Raw genomic sequence first — 18,165 nt, forward strand, 5'->3', positions numbered from 1 at the left:
GGTGAATAGGTATGTATTTTTTGTTTTGAGTAAATATACAGTATTTATAACAATTCAGTAAATAACTGTGAACTCCTAAGAAAAAGACCACTTTTTCCATTGTCTTTGAAGTACTTGTGTCTGCCTCCCCACCCCATCCCCTAAAAACAAACCTTGTGCATCTTTATTTACATTTTTGATAGGAGAGAGGGAGAGAGGGAGAGAAAGAGGGGGGGGGGGGAGAGAGAGAGAGAGAGAGAGAGAGAGAGAGAGAGAGAGAGAAAGGCAGCCTAGCTCCTTGCTAGACTGAAGCCAGGAGATGGAAATTGAATCCAGGTCTCCTGGGGGGGGGGGGGAGTGTGAGGGTGCCAGGAACCCAATTAGTTGAGCCATCACTTCCCTCTGCCTCCCAAGATCTTTATCTGCAGAAACTGAAGTTGGGAGCCAATGGGTAGGGAACCCAGGCACTCCATTGCAGAATGTGGGCATGTTCGCCCCAGTCTTAACCACTAGGCCAAGTCTGTGCATCTTCTTATTACGGCTGATGCATCTCTAAACAATATGCTGGTTAGATTCCTGTGTGTTGGAATTCTATAGAATGGAATCATGCTGTGATGTATCATTTTGTGATTTGCTCCCTCCCAATGTTACATCTTGAGATTGAGACCCATAATCATTTGAACTGTATTCAGTAATTCCACTGCTGTCTTGTATCTGGTGATACACGAATATACTAAAGACCATTTTCACAGCTGACTGTATACACGCCTGTTTTTTTTTTTTTTCTTTTTTACTCAATTTTTAGCGACCACAAATAGTACCGCTATAACATTATGTGTCCTGGGGGCAAACTTGCAAGCGTTTCTCCAGGATATTATAGTGTCAAGAGAAGCTAACTTTAATAAGTGTTCTGAATAACGCCAAATTAAGGTATAAAGCGGTTGTACAAAATTATATTATCTACACAGAGACAAAGCACACATATGAACACGCACAACTTTCTACGTCGAGTGCAGACACACTGCATACATGGAGTGCGCACGCACAAGCACACCATGAACATATATACTCAGGAACACACACCACACAGAACAACATACAGATACACATACACGCACCGCACACACTTCTGCAGACAAGGTAGATGATACGTACGGATCCACAGAGGGGAACGGGGTAGGGACGCACTCACCGAACTCACACCCAGAGCTACAAACGTACATCCAGCAGCCCACGCAGTCCGCACACACGTGACCTGGCGGGGAGGCGGGGTCTTCGCCGTTCGCTTCTGAAGAATTTTGTCCCGGCCGCGCCGCCGTCAAACGCCAGGTGTCAGAGGTCACGGCAGCGTTGGCGGTGGCTTCTCCCCTCCCCGCCCCCCGACCCGGAAACCGCGGCTACCGGAGTCCAAGCGGATCTTGTGTTGGCGGCGGCGGGAGCCGGGCTGGCCTCTGGTCCTCGCGTCGGCCCAGCGGAGCCGGACGCTGCCCCCGGCGCGCCGGGGAGGATGCTGCCGAGCAGCCCCGGGCCCGCCGCGCGCCGCCGCGAGTGAAGTCGGCGCGGTCGCGGGGCGTCTGCAGAGCAGCTGGCGCGGCTGGGCCCGGGGCGCGCCGCTGCCCGCCGGGGCGGGGTGAGCCGGGGCGGGCGGGGGTCGGGGTTCTGTCGGGACTGCGCGCGTGCCGAGTTCCCTCCTTGCCCCTCAGGGCTGCAGCCCCCGGCCTGGGAAGGGGTCGCCCCGCATTAGCGGGCCTCGGCCTGGTCACCCGCCGCTGGGGTTTGTTCGTCTGCATTCCCGGAGCGAGGGTTCCCTACCCGCTGTGGAACCGGCGGGACTGAGCACGGGTGGAACTGAGGCCTGGGTATCCGGATCTGGCACGCCGAGCGTATTGGTCGTTTGCCGTGTTTGACTTTGGGTAGTGTTTGCGTTTCTATCTCCTCTAGCTAATTAGACATCTGAGACAGAAGCTGGGAGGGAGACACGTTGTGTGCAGAACACTGGAATGGAATAGAGATACTCTGTGTGTGTGGCGGGCCTGTGAGGTCCACATCGGATGGATTCTTGCCTGTCTTCATGTCTAAGTGAAACGAGGAGTGAGTTCAAGGTAGTCTCCGTGCCCATGGTTCAGTTCCCTTGATGGGCACCGTGGAGAGTTAAACTAGGCCTCTTGTGCCGTGTTGAATTTCCTGAACGGCGTAAGCGCTGAACAGCTGGTGAGGGCGCCTTTGTTGGAGAATCTGGTATCTGAGTTGTCGGCTGGCAGAGCGCAGCCCGCCCTGGGCGATGAACAGTGCTCTGCTTTGGAATGATGGTGTCTTCCCCTGACCTGCCGCTTACCTGTCTCCAAGGTGCGCCACCCCTGGGAGGTCGTGGGAAGAATCCCACACGTGCTGAGGATTGGTTACATTGGTGTTGGCCCCGTAGCACCCTCGTGGTCAGTTTAAGGTCTGAGCGGTTAGCACTGATGTGACCTGTCAGTGCTTTAACTGGTTAAGAACGCCTTCCGAACTTGTTCATTTGAGGGTTCTGGAGGGAAATGGATCTGTCGTGCACCTTAGGTATACTTCGTGGAGGTGCCACGTCGACCGTGTAGGCAAGGGCCTGGAAGAATTTCTGTGGCGTGATTGAGGTGAACTGGTATTCGGTCCATCACCTGCGTCTGGGTACTGAGATCGCCAAATGCTGAGACCTGGGGGTGGGGGGGCTCTTAATTGCAGCTGCTGCGGGGTTGGGGGGCTGTGAGAGCTAAGTGCAAATATAATGTCTGCTGGTGAGGAATTTAGAGAAAGTAATAGGCTATAAAATGTGGCAGGACTCAGTTGCCATAGGGACGGACCAGCTGTTACGGATTTTGTTGTGGTTAGGGTCAGAAAAGTTTTGTAAAGGAAGTAACCTTTGAGGTGGACCAGGAGGATGGGGGACACTGAGAATTAGCTGCAGGGGAAGAACTGGGGCCAGTTGGTAAAAGAGCACCCCGACTGGGTAGCTGGGTAATTGGTGTCTAGCAGTGTTGGCAGAAGCAGCTGGGTGAGGATTACATGGTTTTCTAAGGAGGACAAAGAAACAAATGTCACCCGGTCTGGCTTCTGTTAGACTTCTGGCTAAAGAATTGGTTTTGTTTGACGAGTTTGTCCTTGTTCTGTTAAGCAGCTGGTGGAATGAAGCAGTGCTTAACTTACTTGAAGGACAGTGGGGAGGATGCTGATTGTCATTCCTGTCTGGGATTAACAGCCAGGAAATTAAATTTGGTGTCCGTGCCTGTGTTTCATTTGCAGGAGCATGACTCCAATATGGTCTCAGCAGCTGTGGTTATGGTCAAGTGCTAAGTGGCAAGCCCTTTACTTGTCTCCTGAGTGTTTTAAATGGCAGCTCATGCACTTCACAGACAGGCTGGCTGTTTCTCTTACCCAGATTGTGGAAGAACCTGTGAAGCCATTCAATCAGGGTGCTGTATAATCGCTCTGGAAAACGACTAATTTTGGCACTTCCCTGGCGGCGGTCTTAACCTTTCTTTAAAAATGCCGAAGCCTGTTTTAATGCTTCTTTCGACTCTTCTCCTCCTTCTACCCATTGCTCTATCTCCTCCTCTTTACAGACAAGCATCTGAAAGAGCCCTGACCAGGGACACAAGTATAATATAAATAGGGATGGCAGATCTGTGGAATGCTTTTGTTAGCACTGATGTGACGATAATTCCATGACCGCGTAAGAGGGCTTAAAAAAAAAAACTTTTTTTTTTTAAACTCTGAGATTCCAATTAAATTGAAAAGGGAAATGGAAGGAAGAGTTCTTAGCAAATTGATTTTCTATTTACAGATATTTTGATAAGCACAGGCATCTTTAAGATTTTTATATATATCTAGAGAGAGAGAGGGAGGGAGGGAGGGAGGGAGAGAGAGATCGCCCATCCTTTGGCTCACTCCCTGCATGGCGACAATGGCCCAGGCTGGTACAGCTAAAGACATGAGGCAGGAACTCCACTCTGGTCTCCTACATGGATGGCAGAGGCCCAAGTGTTTGGGCCAGCCTCTGCCGGTTTCCCAGGCCCATTAGCAGCGAACAGAATAGGAAGCAGAGCAGCCCAGACTTGAACTGGTGCTCTGATACAGGATCCTGGTGTCATAGGCAGCAGCTTAGCTTACTGCACAGTGCCAGCCCCAAACACGGGAATCTTTTAAGTTATTTTTCCTGGGTACAAAGCAAATCTGATAAGAGGTCTGTAGTGCTGTTTCTGCATATAGATTACATACCAAAGTTTAATAGTGGGCACTTCACAACATAGTTTTTGAAGCACTTCTCTTTTCCATTGGACTGTGGTGCTACTTTCAAAATATTTCCCGGTCTTTATACTGAATTTGGAAGTGATAACACTTAATATTCACTCTTTAGCTTTCATTTAACCCTGACATTTCATGACTTTTTTCTTAAATATCTGTTAGCTGAATCCCGCATCCTTTAATTTTAATGTGGGAGTACTTTAAATAAATTGTGCTTTTAAAAATGGCCAACAATTTGTCAAAAACTAAAGAACAAAGAAATGATTTTCAGTCTTGGGCAATTGTGAATTTATTTTTTGTTTTTCTTTTATTTATTTGAAAGGCAGGGAGAGAGAGCACAAACTCTCCAAATGCTTGCAATGGCTGGGAGCTGGGCCTTGCTGAACCCTGCAGGTTGGGAAACTCAATCCAGTCTCCCATGTGAGTGGCTTGGACCCAGCTACCTGAACCATCATTTCTGCCTCTCAAATTCTGCTTTAACAGGAAGCTGGGAGCAGGTATTGAACTTAGGCATTGGCGTCGTCTTTTTTTTTTTTTTCTTAAAGGAGCCCTCTTTTTTTTTTTTTTTTTTTAACACTTATGTATTTATTTATTTGAGAGGTTGAGTCAACAGAGGGAGAAAGAGAAAAATTTTCCATCTGCTGGTTCACTCCCCAGATGGTCGCAACTCTACAGTGGCCAGAGCTGGGCTGATCTGAAACCAAGAAGCAGGAGCTTCTTTCATGTATCCCACACGAGTGCAAGGGCCCAAGCACTTGGACCATCTTCTGCTTTCCCAGGCCTCGGCAGAGAGCTGGATTGGAAGAGGAGCAGCCGGGACTTGAACTGGCACCCATATGGGATGCAGGTGCCACAGGTGGAGGCTTAGCCCACCACACCACAGCGCTGGCCGCAGGCATTGGCATCTTAACTGCTAGGCCAAATACCTTCCCCATGTAAATTTATTTTATTTTTTTATTTTTTAAAGTTTTATTTATTTACTTTCATTGTATTTGAAAGAGAGAGAAAAATTTTCCATCTGCTTGTTCATTGTCTAAATTTCTGCAATGGCCAGGGCTGGGCCAGGTCGAAGCCAGGAGCTAAGAACTGTATCTGGGTCTTTCACCTTGGTGATAGGGACTTAGCACTTGAGTCATCATTTGCTGCCTCCCAGGATGTGCATTAGCAGGAAGCTGGAATTGAAAGTGGAGCCAGGACTCCAACTGAGGCACCCCATAGGAGATGTGTGTGTCCCAAGCTGTGTCTTAACTGCTGTGCCAAATGCCCATTTTCCTGCCTTGTGAATTTATTTTTTTAAAAAGAGGGGCATGTTGGAAGTTACCAGTTTTTTGTTATGATGTCAAAAATGGAACAATGCAGGGGCTGGCACTGTGTCATAGTGGGGTAAAGCAGTGCTGGGGTAAGTAGTGCTGACATCCATATGGGTACCGGTTCAAGTCTCGGCTGCTTCACTTCCGATCCAGCTCCCTGCTAATGGCCCTGGGAAAGCAGTGGAGGATGGCCCAAGTACTTGGGCCTCTGCACCCAGCTGGGAGGCCTGGAGGAAGCTCCTGGCTCCTGGCTTTGTATTGGCTCAGCCCTGGCTGTTGCGACCATTTGGGGAGTGAACCAGCGGATGGGAAATCTATCTCCTCTCTCTCTCTCTCTCTCTGTAACTCTTTCAAATAAATAAATAAATCTTTTTTAAAAAATGGAACAATGTGAGTACAAATATGGCTGAAGTCTGAATTTTAGAAAAATCTGTTTACAGACATGTAACTGTATCAGATGTATTGTTCCTTTATGGGAATACTGGTGTTGTCTAAGTTGCATATTTAGCAACCAAAATTTTATGATTTCAGTTGTAATTTCTCTTTTAATAATTTTCTGAGCTATATAAGAGTCTTCTGCACTGTGAATTGTAGCAGAGTCAGAAGCAAGCATCCATTTACAGAAGATTCTGCTAGCCTTTGCTCTGCATGCTGATGAAAGAGCGCTGTGACAAGAGTCCCTTTGCAATGAGATGAAGTAAGTCAAACATTTTAAGTTTCCAAAAACCATCTATTTATTTATTTTAAAGAGTTATACACAGAAGGAGAGGCAGAGAGAGAGAGAGAGAGAGAGAGAGAGAGGTCTTCCATCATCTGGTTCACTCCCCAGTTGGCTGCAAAGGATGGAGCTGTGCTGATTCCAAAGCCAAGAGCTTCTTCTGGGTCTCCCATGTGGGTGCAGGGGCCCAAGGACTTGGGCTGTCTTCTACTGCTTTCCCAGGTCATAGGCGAGAGCTGGGTCAGAAGTGGAGCAGCCAGGATTCGAACCGGCACCCATATGGGATGCTGGCACTGCAAGCAGCAGCTTTACTTGATACGCCCCAGTGCCCAGAAAACTGGCCCCAAAAACCTGATCTTAATTGTGCTTTTATTGAAGTTGGTGACTAAAACACACTTTATATATCTGTGCCAAGTGAAATTTTTTTTTTCAATTTGACATTTAGCAACCCTGGTGTTGTGATTGACGACATGTTTTTTGGGGTCAGGTGAATTATTCCATCTCTGCCATTTATATGCAGTGTGATTTGTACCAATTACTGAACCTCTTTGACTCACTTTCCTCTTTTGTAAAATGAGGGTGGTGTTATCTGCCTAGCAGTATTACAAGGATGAAAAATATGACATATGTATAGCACTTAGCATGGTGCCTGGGATTATAGCACGTATTAAGTTGTAGCTTTTAAGAATAGCCCTTGGAGTCTGGTATCTGCCTCTTATCACCCTAGGGAAAGGGGCTTCCTACTGTTGTCTTTTTTTTTTTTAAGATGTGTTTATTTATTTGTAAGTCAGTTACACAGAGAGAGGAGAGGGGGAGAGAGAGAGAGAGAGAGAGAGAGAGAGAGAGGTCTTCCATTGCTGGCTTACTCCCCAGATGGCTGCTACAGCTGGGGCTATGCTGATGTGAAGCCATGAGCCAGGAACTTCCTCTGGGTCTCCCATGCGGGTGCAGGGCCCCAAGCACTTGGGCCATCTTCTGCTGCTTTCCCAGGCCATAGCAGAGAACTGGATAGAAAGTGGAGCAGCCAGGACTCAAACAAGTGCCCATAGGGGATGCTGGCACTGCAGGCAGTAGCTTTACCTGCTATGCCACAGCACTGGTTCCCCTACTGCTGTCTTGATTGCAGGAGTATATGGATGTTCTCCAGTTTGTATCTCATTTGAGTGGATTGGCTGCTGTTTAAACCTGTAACATTTACTAGGTAGCAGTGGTAGTTAATGCATGGGCTCTGGAGGCCTACTGGATTTGAATCCATGTTCACTTCCTGTATGATCCTGGGCAAGTTAGCTGACTTCCTTGTGCCTTAATTTTCCATCTGTAAAATGCAGATGTTGTAGGGACCGCATCTACTGTGTGCAAAAACTTCTAAGAAAGCAAGTGATGGTGTTAGACAGTATTGCTAAGCACCCCCTGGGTGCAGGCACTGTCTGAGGTAGGAAGGCTACAGAAACAACATTGTAGATATGAGAACCCATCAGCAAGAGGCATTGTTCACTTTGACTGAGGCAGGCAGTGTCAGTGGGGATGGAGTGAGAGCTTCTTTTTTCTTTTAAAGGCAGAGTGACAGAGGGAGACACAAATCTTCATCTGCTGGTTCACTCGTCCAGTTTCCCCACAACAGCTGGAGCCAGGCCAGGCTGAAGCCAGGAGCCTAGAACTCTATCTGGGTCTCCCACATGGGTGGCAGGGAGCCAAGTACTTGGGACATCGTCTGCTGCCTCTCAGCTACATTAGCGGGAAGCTGGATTAGAAGCATGGAGTAGCGGGGACTTGAACTGGCTCTCCAGCATGGGATGTAGGTGCCTAACGATGCCTACCCTGAGAGCTGCTTTTGAGGTGGAAATGCCAGGACTTGGTAACTGGTAGGACAGCAGGAATGAATGGTGGGTAGGGGTCACTAAGTAGATGGCTGTTTGTTTCATTAAAAGGAGGGGCTGAGAAGTTGTGTTAAGTTGTGGTCCTGCTTGTTTGCGGTGCCTGTGAGTCATTTAGAAGAGAACACCAAGAGGTGGCTGTTTGGAGCTGGAGGAACAAAGTTGGCATGGAGCCATGAGTGAGTAGCTGCCCCTTGAACAGAGAGGACCAGACAGAGCTCAGAGGAACATCAGTTTTTGAAAGTGAGAAGGAAGGAGTGGCCTGGTGACAGATGAGGACTGCCTAGGGACTGGAAGAGGGTGCTAACTCCATGCCAGATACTGACAACCTAGACTCTGAATATAGCATCCCAGAGATTCCAGAGCTCTTGAAGTTTTCCTTTGTCTGCCTTGCCTCCCACTTGTCTCCCTGAAGGTCTCTCCCATCCATGCCTGCTGCTTTGTGATGGAGGAGGAAGGATGGTCCCTACTCAGTGCTTGGGAAGGGCCGGCTGAATGCTTGAACAGGCACATGGTTTCTTTCATGCCAGCGGGCATTCTCATCTCTGCCAAGGCTTAAATAATCTGTCACTGTGTTGTGTTCTGTTCTTAATTAGGCTCAGGATTTGCAATCCCTGGCCTTAACGTCCTTCAGATGTCTCCAACTTTGCAGAATATGTGAGAAGTGCTACTTTAAATTTTACACTAAAATGAGTCTCTCCTACAGCAAGGCAGGAATTCCTGCCATTCTCTCTTTAGCATAGAACTAGTTTGGGCGTGCTTTGCTCCCCCTCTTCCTCGCTGACCCCAGACTCTCTCAGCTCTGGCTTTATAGGAGACTTTTAAAGAATTTCCCATTTAGTGTAAACTGGAAAGTATAAAGCTGAATGGGGATTTTGTTCAGCCTGTGAGGTGCACTTTTTGGTCTGGGTCATAGGTAGTGGTTTAATATACTTTAAATGAAAATAAATTAGGTTACATAATGAAACTATTTAAGGGGGCTGGTGCTGTGTGTTGCAGTATGTTGAAACCCCAGCCTGCAGTGCTGGCATCCCATATAGGCGCCGGTTCTTGTCCCAGCTGCTCCTCTTCCGATCCTGCTCTCTGCTGTGGCCTGGGAAAGCTGTGGAAGATGGCCCAACTCCTCGGACCCCTGAACCCGCGTGGGAGACCTGGAAGAAGCTCCTGGCTCCTGGCTTCCGGTCAGCTCAGCTCTGGCTGTTGCCATTATTTGGGGAGTGAACCAGTGGAATGGAAGACCTCTCTCTCTCTCTGGCTCTACCTCTCTCTGTAACTCTGTCTTTCAAATAAATAAAAGAATTCCTTAAAAAAAAAAGTCAGTTGTGGAATCCCGCTCCAGTCCGAAGACCTTAGTTTAAAACTAGTTTAGAGTAAAGCTAGCTTGAAATGAGAATAAAATTAGTTTTAAACTTGGACAACTAGCCATGTAGTCTGCTTTAAAGTACGTGGACTGGGGCTGGTGCTGTGGCATAGCGAGTAAAGCTGCTGCCTGCAGTGCCGGCATCCCATATGGGTGCCAGTTCGAGTCCCACCTGCTCCACTTCTAATCCAGCTCTCTGCTATGGCCTGGGAAAGCAGTGGAGGATGGCCCAAGTCCTTGGGCCCTTGCACCCACATGTGAGACCTGGAAAAAGCTCCTGGCTTCGGATTGGCCCAGCTCCGGCCGTTGTGACCATTTTGGGAGTGTACCAGCAGATGGAAGACCTTTCTCTCTCTCTCTCACTCTCACTCTGCCTTCCAAATAAATAAATAAAGTACATGGACTTTGGAGACAGGGAGAGAAATTATGAAAGACCCCATGTACCCGGCATAGTGCATACTAATTTACTTCTTTTTCTTTTCTTTTTTTTTTCTTTATTTTTTTATTTTTTGACAGGCAGAGTGGACAGTGAGAGAGAGAGAGACAGAGAGAAAGGTCTTCCTTTGCCGTTGGTTCACCCTCCAATGGCCGCCGCGGCCGGCGCACTGCGGCCGGCGCACCGCGCTGATCCGATGGCAGGAGCCAGGAGCCAGGTGCTTCTCCTGGTCTCCCATGGGGTGCAGGGCCCAAGCACCTGGGCCATCCTCCACTGCACTCCCTGGCCACAGCAGAGAGCTGGCCTGGAAGAGGGGCAACCGGGACAGAATCCGGCGCCCCGACCGGGACTAGAACCCGGTGTGCCGGCGCCGCTAGGCGGAGGATTAGCCTAGTGAGCCGCGGCGCCGGCCTACTTCTTTTTCTAATAAAATAGTCAAGTTGTAAAATTATGTTGTTTTGCTTTTGTTGGTCCCTGGAGGGGGGTGTGTCCATTTTTGCTAGGGTCTTTCCTCCTGACAGCTGTGTCTTGTTTCCTCACATGGTAAGAAGTCAGCCTTTAAGCCCTTTTCCTTTTTTCTGGACTAGTGGTATTCACTGATGCCCCAGTGCCCTCCTCCTGTTCTTACTTCCTTATCGTATGATTTTTTTCCTGCAAGAGTACAGTTCAGGAGATACCTGTGATCTTACAGATGGAGGATGGTGCAGAGCTCAAGCTTCCCATGAATACTTTTAAAGAATTGTTTTATTTTATTTTATTTGAAAGGCAGGGGGTGGGGTGGAGAGTCAGGGATATCTTCCATCCTCTGTTTCACTCCTCAGATGTCCTCAAGAGCCAGGGCTGGGCCAGGTCAAAGCTAGGAGCCCAGAACTCTATCTGGGTCTCACACATGGGTGGCAGGGGACCTATGTACTTGAGTATTTGAGCCATTACTTGCTGCTTCCCAGGGAGTGCATTAGGAGGAAGCTGGACCAGAAGCAGAGGTGAGACTCAAGTCCCAAGCTGCAGCTGGACCCCCTGTGCCACAGTGCTACCCACCCTGAGTACTTTTAAAAGAACAGAGAGAGGCAGGAATCCTTTCTTCTCATACTCTTCATTTATTTGTCCGGAACTTCTCCCTGCCTTGCAAGACACCTTCCCATCCTGGGTGCCCTTTGAGTTCCACTGGCCTCTCTTCCTCCACCCAGTGGAAGAGGCCACACCTGCCTGAGAACACTGTGCACCTCCCGCCCTGGGAGCACCATGCCCAGCCATCTGGAGGAGCTCTAAATGTGCTTTCCCATTGTGCTGTTGGGTTTCTCACAGAGCTCCCTAAGTACAGATTGCTGCAAATTCAGGATTACCTTCCTTAGGTCCAGAACAGTTTGCAGGATGGGCCTCGTTTCTGTTTTCTTTTTCTGTACTTTGATTTAAGAAATCACTGTTAAGTCCTGTTTTTCCCTATGTAGCACCTCTGTTAATGGAGAAAATAAACAATTAAAATTTTATGAAGTTTTATTTTGACCACCAGACCGGTACTATAATTTGGGGATTATTTATATTTATATACTTTATTGTTAAAATTACTAGAAAGGAAGTACATATTCATTATAGAGATTTTAAAGAAAGAAGAAAAACTGGGCTGGTATTGTGGTGTAGCAGATTAAGCTACTGCCTGCAGTGCTGGCATCTCATGTTGGAGTTCCAGTTTGAGTCCTGGCTGCTCTGCTTCCAGTCCTGCTTCCTAGTATGTACCTTGGAAAGCAGTGGAAGATGACCCAAGTACCTGAGTCCCTGCCAGCTTAGTGGGAGACTAGGATGGAGTTCCAAGTTCCTGGCTTCAGCTTGGGCCATTTGGGGAATCTACCAGTGTATGGAAGATCTCTCTCCTCTCTCTTTCCTTCTGTTCCTCCCTCTCCTTTTCTCCCTCTCTCTGTGACTCCTTCAAATAAAATAATCTTAAAAAATATCTATCTGTCTATCTATAATCTCACCAGATAGAGATAGCCACTGTTTACATTTGACTATATATATATGTATATATATATATAGCTATGTAAGTACTTTCCCTCTCTCTCTCATACTTACCTTGAAATAGTTTAATTTTGTATAGAGTCACCTCTACATAGCTATAGGTCCTATAGTTGTATATTCAACCATCTGGGTCGAAAATATTTTTTAAGAACTTGGATCTGGGTGGGAATTGTGGTGCAGTTGGTTAAAATGCCACTTGGGACACCTGCATCCTGCTTGGGATCAAATCTTGGCTACTCTACTTCTGATCCAACTTCCTACTAAAGCTCCTGAGAGGCACAGATGATGACTCAAGTTCTTGGGTCCCTATCACCCACATGGGGGACCTGGATGGAGTTTCTGGCTTTGACCTTGCCTAGCCTTGATCATTGTGAACATTTGTAGAGTGACCCTGCAGATGGACTCTCTCTCTCTCTCTCTGTCACTCTGCCTTTCATATAAATAGATTAATTAAATCTTTATTAAAAAAAAAAAGCTTGGGTCTCTACAGAACATATACAGCCTTCCTTCCCCCTTCCTTAAAAATGTAGTATAACAACCATTTACATAGCATTTATATTGTATTAGGTATTATAAGTAATCTCAAGATGATTTAAAATATATGGGAGGATGTGTATAGGCCAGATGCCATTTTAAATAAGGGATTTGAGTATTTTTGGATTTTGATATCTTTAGGGATATGTGTGAGGAGTGTCCTGAAACCAGTCCCCTCTGGGTACCAAGAGAGGATTGTTAGTCAAAAAGCTGGGGGCAGGATTGGGGGGAATGATTATTTGACAGAAACAGAGAGCTCCTGTCTCCTAGTTCACTCCCCAAATGCCCATAGTGGCCAGGATTGGCTGGGCCAAAGCCAAGGGGCTGAATCTCAGTCTGGGTTTCCCGCCTAGGTGGCAGGGACCCCTTACTTGACCATCTCAGTGTCTGCATTGGCAGGATGAGGAAATTGAGAGCTGGGAGTAGAACCCAGGCACTCTAATGTGGGTCTTAACTGTTAGAGCAAACATCCACCTCTTACGTTATTTTAGATCCTGTTTTTAATGGCTGCATTTTGTTCCTACTGGGGAGGTGTCATTTTATTTGAACAGTGCCCTGCTTTTGTTTGACATCTAGTTTTCCATTTTTTCCTGCTCTGATCATGTCTGGTGTAACTGTTCGGGTAAATCTCTTTTCAGTGATGAGTGTTTCAGGTTAGTTTCTAAGAATAGTATTCTATTGATATGTATGGTCAATTTGGTTTTCAAAAAGTTTGTAACAACTCTTCCCTTAAAACATTTCTTTAAACTTTTTTTTTCTTAATTTATTTGATGGTAACAATGTTGTGACATAGTAGGTTAAGCTGCCTTCTATGATGCTGGCAGCCCATATGGGCCCCTGTTCCTGGCTGCTCCACTTCTGTTCCAGTTCCCTGCTTATGCACCCGAGAAAGCAGTGGAAGATGGCCCAAGTCCTTGGGCCCCTGCAGTTCCCTTGGGAGACAGGATGAAGCTCCTGGATTTGGTCTGGTTTGGCTCTGGCCACTGTGGGAATGAACCAGCCGATGGAGAATCAATCTCTCTCTCTCTCTCTCTCTCTCTCTCTCTCTCTCTCTCTCTCTAACTTTGCCTTTCAATAAAAAAATTTATTTGAAAGGCAGAGAGATAGAGAGAAATACTCCATCCTTCATCTCCCAAATGCTCACAATAGCTGGGGCTGGGCTAGGCTAAAGCCAGGAGCCCAGAACTTAGTCTGGATCTCCGATATGGGTGGTAGGGAGGCAAGTACTTGAGCCATCACCTGTGCCCTCCCCACCCTCCACCCAGCATTCGTTTAAGCAGTTGTGTTCTGATAAATTGTAGGTCTATTGAAACATCTTTGGGACCATCTTGGTTTTGCCTTTTGTGTACTTAAACCACTGCCGGATGTTTAGCATTGGCCCTGAACTGTGTTTATGGACTTTAATCCCATGCTTTCACATGCTTGTGAAATTGCCTTTTGGTCGTGGTCTGTGTACCTTGAATCCCTGGATTTTCCGAGGCAGCTTCTAGCCTGGTCATTTCTGTTTCCATGGTGGTGAATACCATAATTGGAGCTGGCATGAATGCTTTCTCCCTTTTTCTTTTTACCCCAAACAGAGCTTAATTTATTCTTTAATGAAACATAACAGTTTTATTGAAAAGATTATAGAAGCTTTCTCATAACTCTTTACAGAGGAAATAAATTCATTTAACTTTGATTAATTCCCTATATGAAAATACTTGGCATGTTAGAAAGGAAATTTCAAATTTGTGAAATATATGAACTCCTTTTTTTTAATTTCATTTTTTTAAAAGAAACTTAATTAACTTTAAAGAAGCACCCAAGAATGATATATCCTTTGGGAACATTTAGACATAATTATAATACAACTCTTTGAGGACAGAGGTCCTGCGTGGTAAGTTAGTGCACAGTGACTCTAGTTGTTAATTTAACAACACTCTGGTGTATGACATCAGTGATCACCTGAGGTGCTTGATTTGAGCTGCCTAGGCCATGGAAGCCTTTTGAATCCATAAAGTCCTTCAGTATTTAGACAAAGTCATAAGCAAAGTGGAAGTTCTCTTCTCCTTTCAGAGAAAGGTACACCCTTCTTTGATGACCACTTCTTTCCACTGGGGTCTCACCAGTTAGGTCTTAATATTTGAACTCTTAATAGTTGTATTTAAAATACTTTTATAGTGATTATAGTTGTTGGTCTACTCTGGACGTTTTCCTAAATTAAGTTGGTTTATGTTGACAGTATTTGCTAAATTGTGGGTATTTATTTTGATATAACTAGGCATTTATATTCTGATGTGATATGGTTTTATTTATTTTTTTAAAGATTTATTTATTTGAAAATCAGAGTTAAACAGAGAGAGAAGGAGAGGTAGAGAGAGAGAGAGAGAGGTCTTCCACCCAGTGGTTCACTCCCCAATTGGCTGCAATGGCTGGAGCTGGGCTGATCCGAAGCCAGGAGTTAGGAGCTTCTTCTGGTTTCCCACGTGGCTGCAGGGGTCCAAGGACTTAGACCATCTGCTGCTGCTTTCCCAGGCCATAGCAGAGAGCTGGATTGAAGTGGAGGAGCTGGGTCTCGAACTGGCGCCCATATTGGATGCTGGCACTACATATACTCCTATGCCACAGCGCCAGTCCTGTGACATGGTTTTAATGAATGATAGTTCTCTCTAGAAGTGAACTTTGATGCATATATCTTATCATTTTTCTGAATGGTTTATAATTGTAGTTCTAGGTGGTGACTGATCCAATTTATTTTTATAGACAAATTTTGTTGACAAGTTTTTAAAATTATTTTTAATTTTATTTGACAGGTAGAGTTAGTGAGACAGAGAGAAAGGTCTTCCTTCCATTGGTTCACCCCCCAAATGGCCGCTATGGCTGGCGCTGTGCTGATCCAAAGCCAGGAGCTAGGTGCTTCCTCCTGGTCTCCCATGCGGGTGCAGGGGCCCAAACACTTGGACCATCCTCCACTTCCCTCCTGGGCCACAGCAGAGAGCTGGACTGGAAGAGGAGCAGCTGGGGCTAGAACCTGGTGCCCATATGGGATGCTGGTGCCGCAGGCGGAGGGTTAACCAAGCAATCCACGGCACTGGCCCCCGACAATTTTTTTTTTTAATAATGATTTACTGTTGATGTTTTTGTTTCTGAATCTTATTAATCTCAACTGGAATCATTTCTAGATTGTTCTTTAGTTTATGATTTAAACTTGGACTCATTTGATTAATTTAATGAGCTTACATTTGAAAATCACATATTTTGTGTTTAGATATTGGAAATTAGAGGCAAGTTAGATGCAAGTATCTGCCCTTTAGAGTAGTTTATAGCTTGGTTGAGAAGGTCGACATAAGAGGGTACTTTAAAAGTTCATAGAAAAATAAAGTTGATTTTGTTTGTGTATGAACTTTTTGAAGTCTGTACATCTATAAAGGCAACTATAGTAGAATATTTCAGGCTCTGTGAGAACTTTGCAGAGACTATAATGAGGACTTTAATGTAAACCTGTTCACTTCTTCCCAAGGCACAGGAGGGAAGATCTGGGGAAGTTTCACAGAGGTGGTAACCCCTGAGCCAAATCTTGGAAGGTAGGAAGTGAGGTAGTGGGGTGTGGTTTGTAAAAGTCAGGAGGACCAGAGGACTCTGACTTGAGGCTGTGACATGTCTGTTACATTTGGGGCACTGCAAGTAGATGACGTAGGGGTGTAGGGGCAAGCCCTTTGAGAAGCAGATAGGCCCTAGCTCATGGTAGACTGCTATTCTAAGGAGCTTGGAGTTCTGAAAGAGTTAAGCAGAGCATGATCGGATTTGCATTCAGAAGTCAGCAGCATGGAAGATGAATGATTTAACTGATGGGAAGATCCAGTTGAGGCTTGGGGCAGTAGTCATAAGGGAGTGATGAGCAAGTAGCAGAGGGGTATGGAAGGCAGAGAGAAGTAAGAGGGTAAAGAAACAGTCTTTGGCACTTAGTACTTGCTTGGCTATGGTGAGCAAGGCAGAAGATGTTCAGAATGTTTCCCCCAAGTTCTGTATGGAGGTGGGGAAATACAGAGGGAAGAGTCAGGTGGAACTGATAGGAAAACTGGTGAGTTCAGTTTTGGATCTGAGGGTGTAGAGAGATGCAAGTGACTCTTGGATGTAGAGGTCTGAGCTGTAGAGGGCTGATACAGTGATTAATCTGTGTCATCTGAACCAGAAGCTGGGCAGAAGGTAGGTCTGAGATGTGCTTTAGAAAGAAAATTGGCGAGATTTGCTGATGAATTAGGGAAAAGAGCGCAACAAAAGGAGGAATATGTTGAGGGGAGTTTATATTCTAAATGTAAATGTTAAAACAGAAAATTAAAAACATGAGCTAAGTCAGATTCCAGCAGATGAAGATGATGTGTAGGAATTACTGAAATTAGAAAACAAAGGTGAATGTAGATAAAATCTGCAAAGCCAAATACTGGTTTTTTTTGAAACAATGAGTACAGTAGAGCTCTGGCAAGATTGATTAAAAAGACAAGGCAAACATACCCACATCTGTAATGAAAAAGAACACAAGTACAAGTGGATTAAAATGGGACAAATCACAAAATAATACCGTGTTCCCAGAGTTTAAAAACCAATGTAAAATGGACGATTTCCTAGAATAATACATCTTATCAAAACTGACTCAACAGAAATTAAAAACAGACTTGAAACTGTTAAAAAAAACATTGATAAGTAGCTAAGATTAACCCACCAAAATATAAAATCAAACAAAAACTTGGCATACCTAGATGGTTTTCTGGCCATGGTCTATCAGACTCCCAAGAAATAGATAAGCGTATCTTATTTACGTTGTTCTGGAAAGTGGAGACAAGTGAACACAAAATTTATGATACTAGGTAATGTGGGGGGCGGAGCCAAGATGGCGGAATAGTGAGGGCATGCACCGATAGTCCGGGAAAATTTAGTTTAATAAAAGTGGAGTTACGGTAGCCTCAGAAAAAGGATCAGGAAAAAAATTGCAGAGGAAACTCTTCCGGATCTAGTGGCTTTGACTCAGAGGACCTACTGGGAGAGCAAGGTCGCCCACTGCTTGGAAGCCGAGCTGTGGGAGCCGCAGGGTCTGCACGCCAGTGCAGGAAGGGGAGTGGATGTGACACAGACGACCAGCAGGGAGAGCAGGGACTCCCAGGGCTCTGAGTCTACACATTGGCGCTGGAAGGGGAGGTGAGCTCAGTAACCGGAGACATTGGCAGGGAAACGGCAGACAGAATTTTAGAGGGAAGCGGGTTTTGAGGCGGGAAAGTTCACCAGACTGACTACAGGAGAGAAGAAAAAAAAAAGGTGTAGGGGGGTACTGGTACAGACAAGTTTCTCTCTCCGCCAACCTTGCAAGAGTTTGCAAGAGACAAAGAGCAGGTCCCACTCGGGATATACATAACAAAAGGGGAGAGCTAAGGAACTGAGGCTTAACAATTCAGTAGCCTAGGCAACCCAGTGGGAGTCCACAGGAGAAACTGAGCCGGCACAGACTCTTTGGGTAGAAGCCAGAGATCAGAAGCTAAATACCATCAGTTCTGCTCAGCCATGCGGTATTACTTACCTCATGAATAAAAAAATAAAATAAAATAAAATAAAATAAAGAGAGAGAGAGAGAGACAGATATTTACCATGCATAAACTGAGGGTGTCACCTTTGCACACCCATAACCCGGAAGAACC

The 18,165-nt window shown here is 45.9% G+C and overlaps 1 protein-coding gene across 2 annotated transcripts in view; it reads left to right on the forward strand.

Moving 5' to 3' along the window:
- The first annotated feature begins 1,341 nt into the window (after nt 1-1,341).
- TMEM248 (transmembrane protein 248) overlaps nt 1,342-18,165 on the forward strand; it is a 46,188-nt gene continuing 29,364 nt past the window's right edge. The window contains exon 1 of one of the 2 annotated variants that reach the window (XM_017338226.3): nt 1,342-1,609. The gene's annotated coding sequence lies outside the window, so the exon portion shown is untranslated. Of the gene's footprint in view, nt 1,610-4,810; nt 6,262-18,165 lie in introns of those variants that run through there. The other variant, XM_070064759.1, reaches the window with a different exon arrangement.

The sequence above is a fragment of the Oryctolagus cuniculus genome, chromosome 19 (assembly GCF_964237555.1).
Source record: "Oryctolagus cuniculus chromosome 19, mOryCun1.1, whole genome shotgun sequence".
Classification (NCBI taxonomy): domain Eukaryota; kingdom Metazoa; phylum Chordata; class Mammalia; order Lagomorpha; family Leporidae; genus Oryctolagus; species Oryctolagus cuniculus.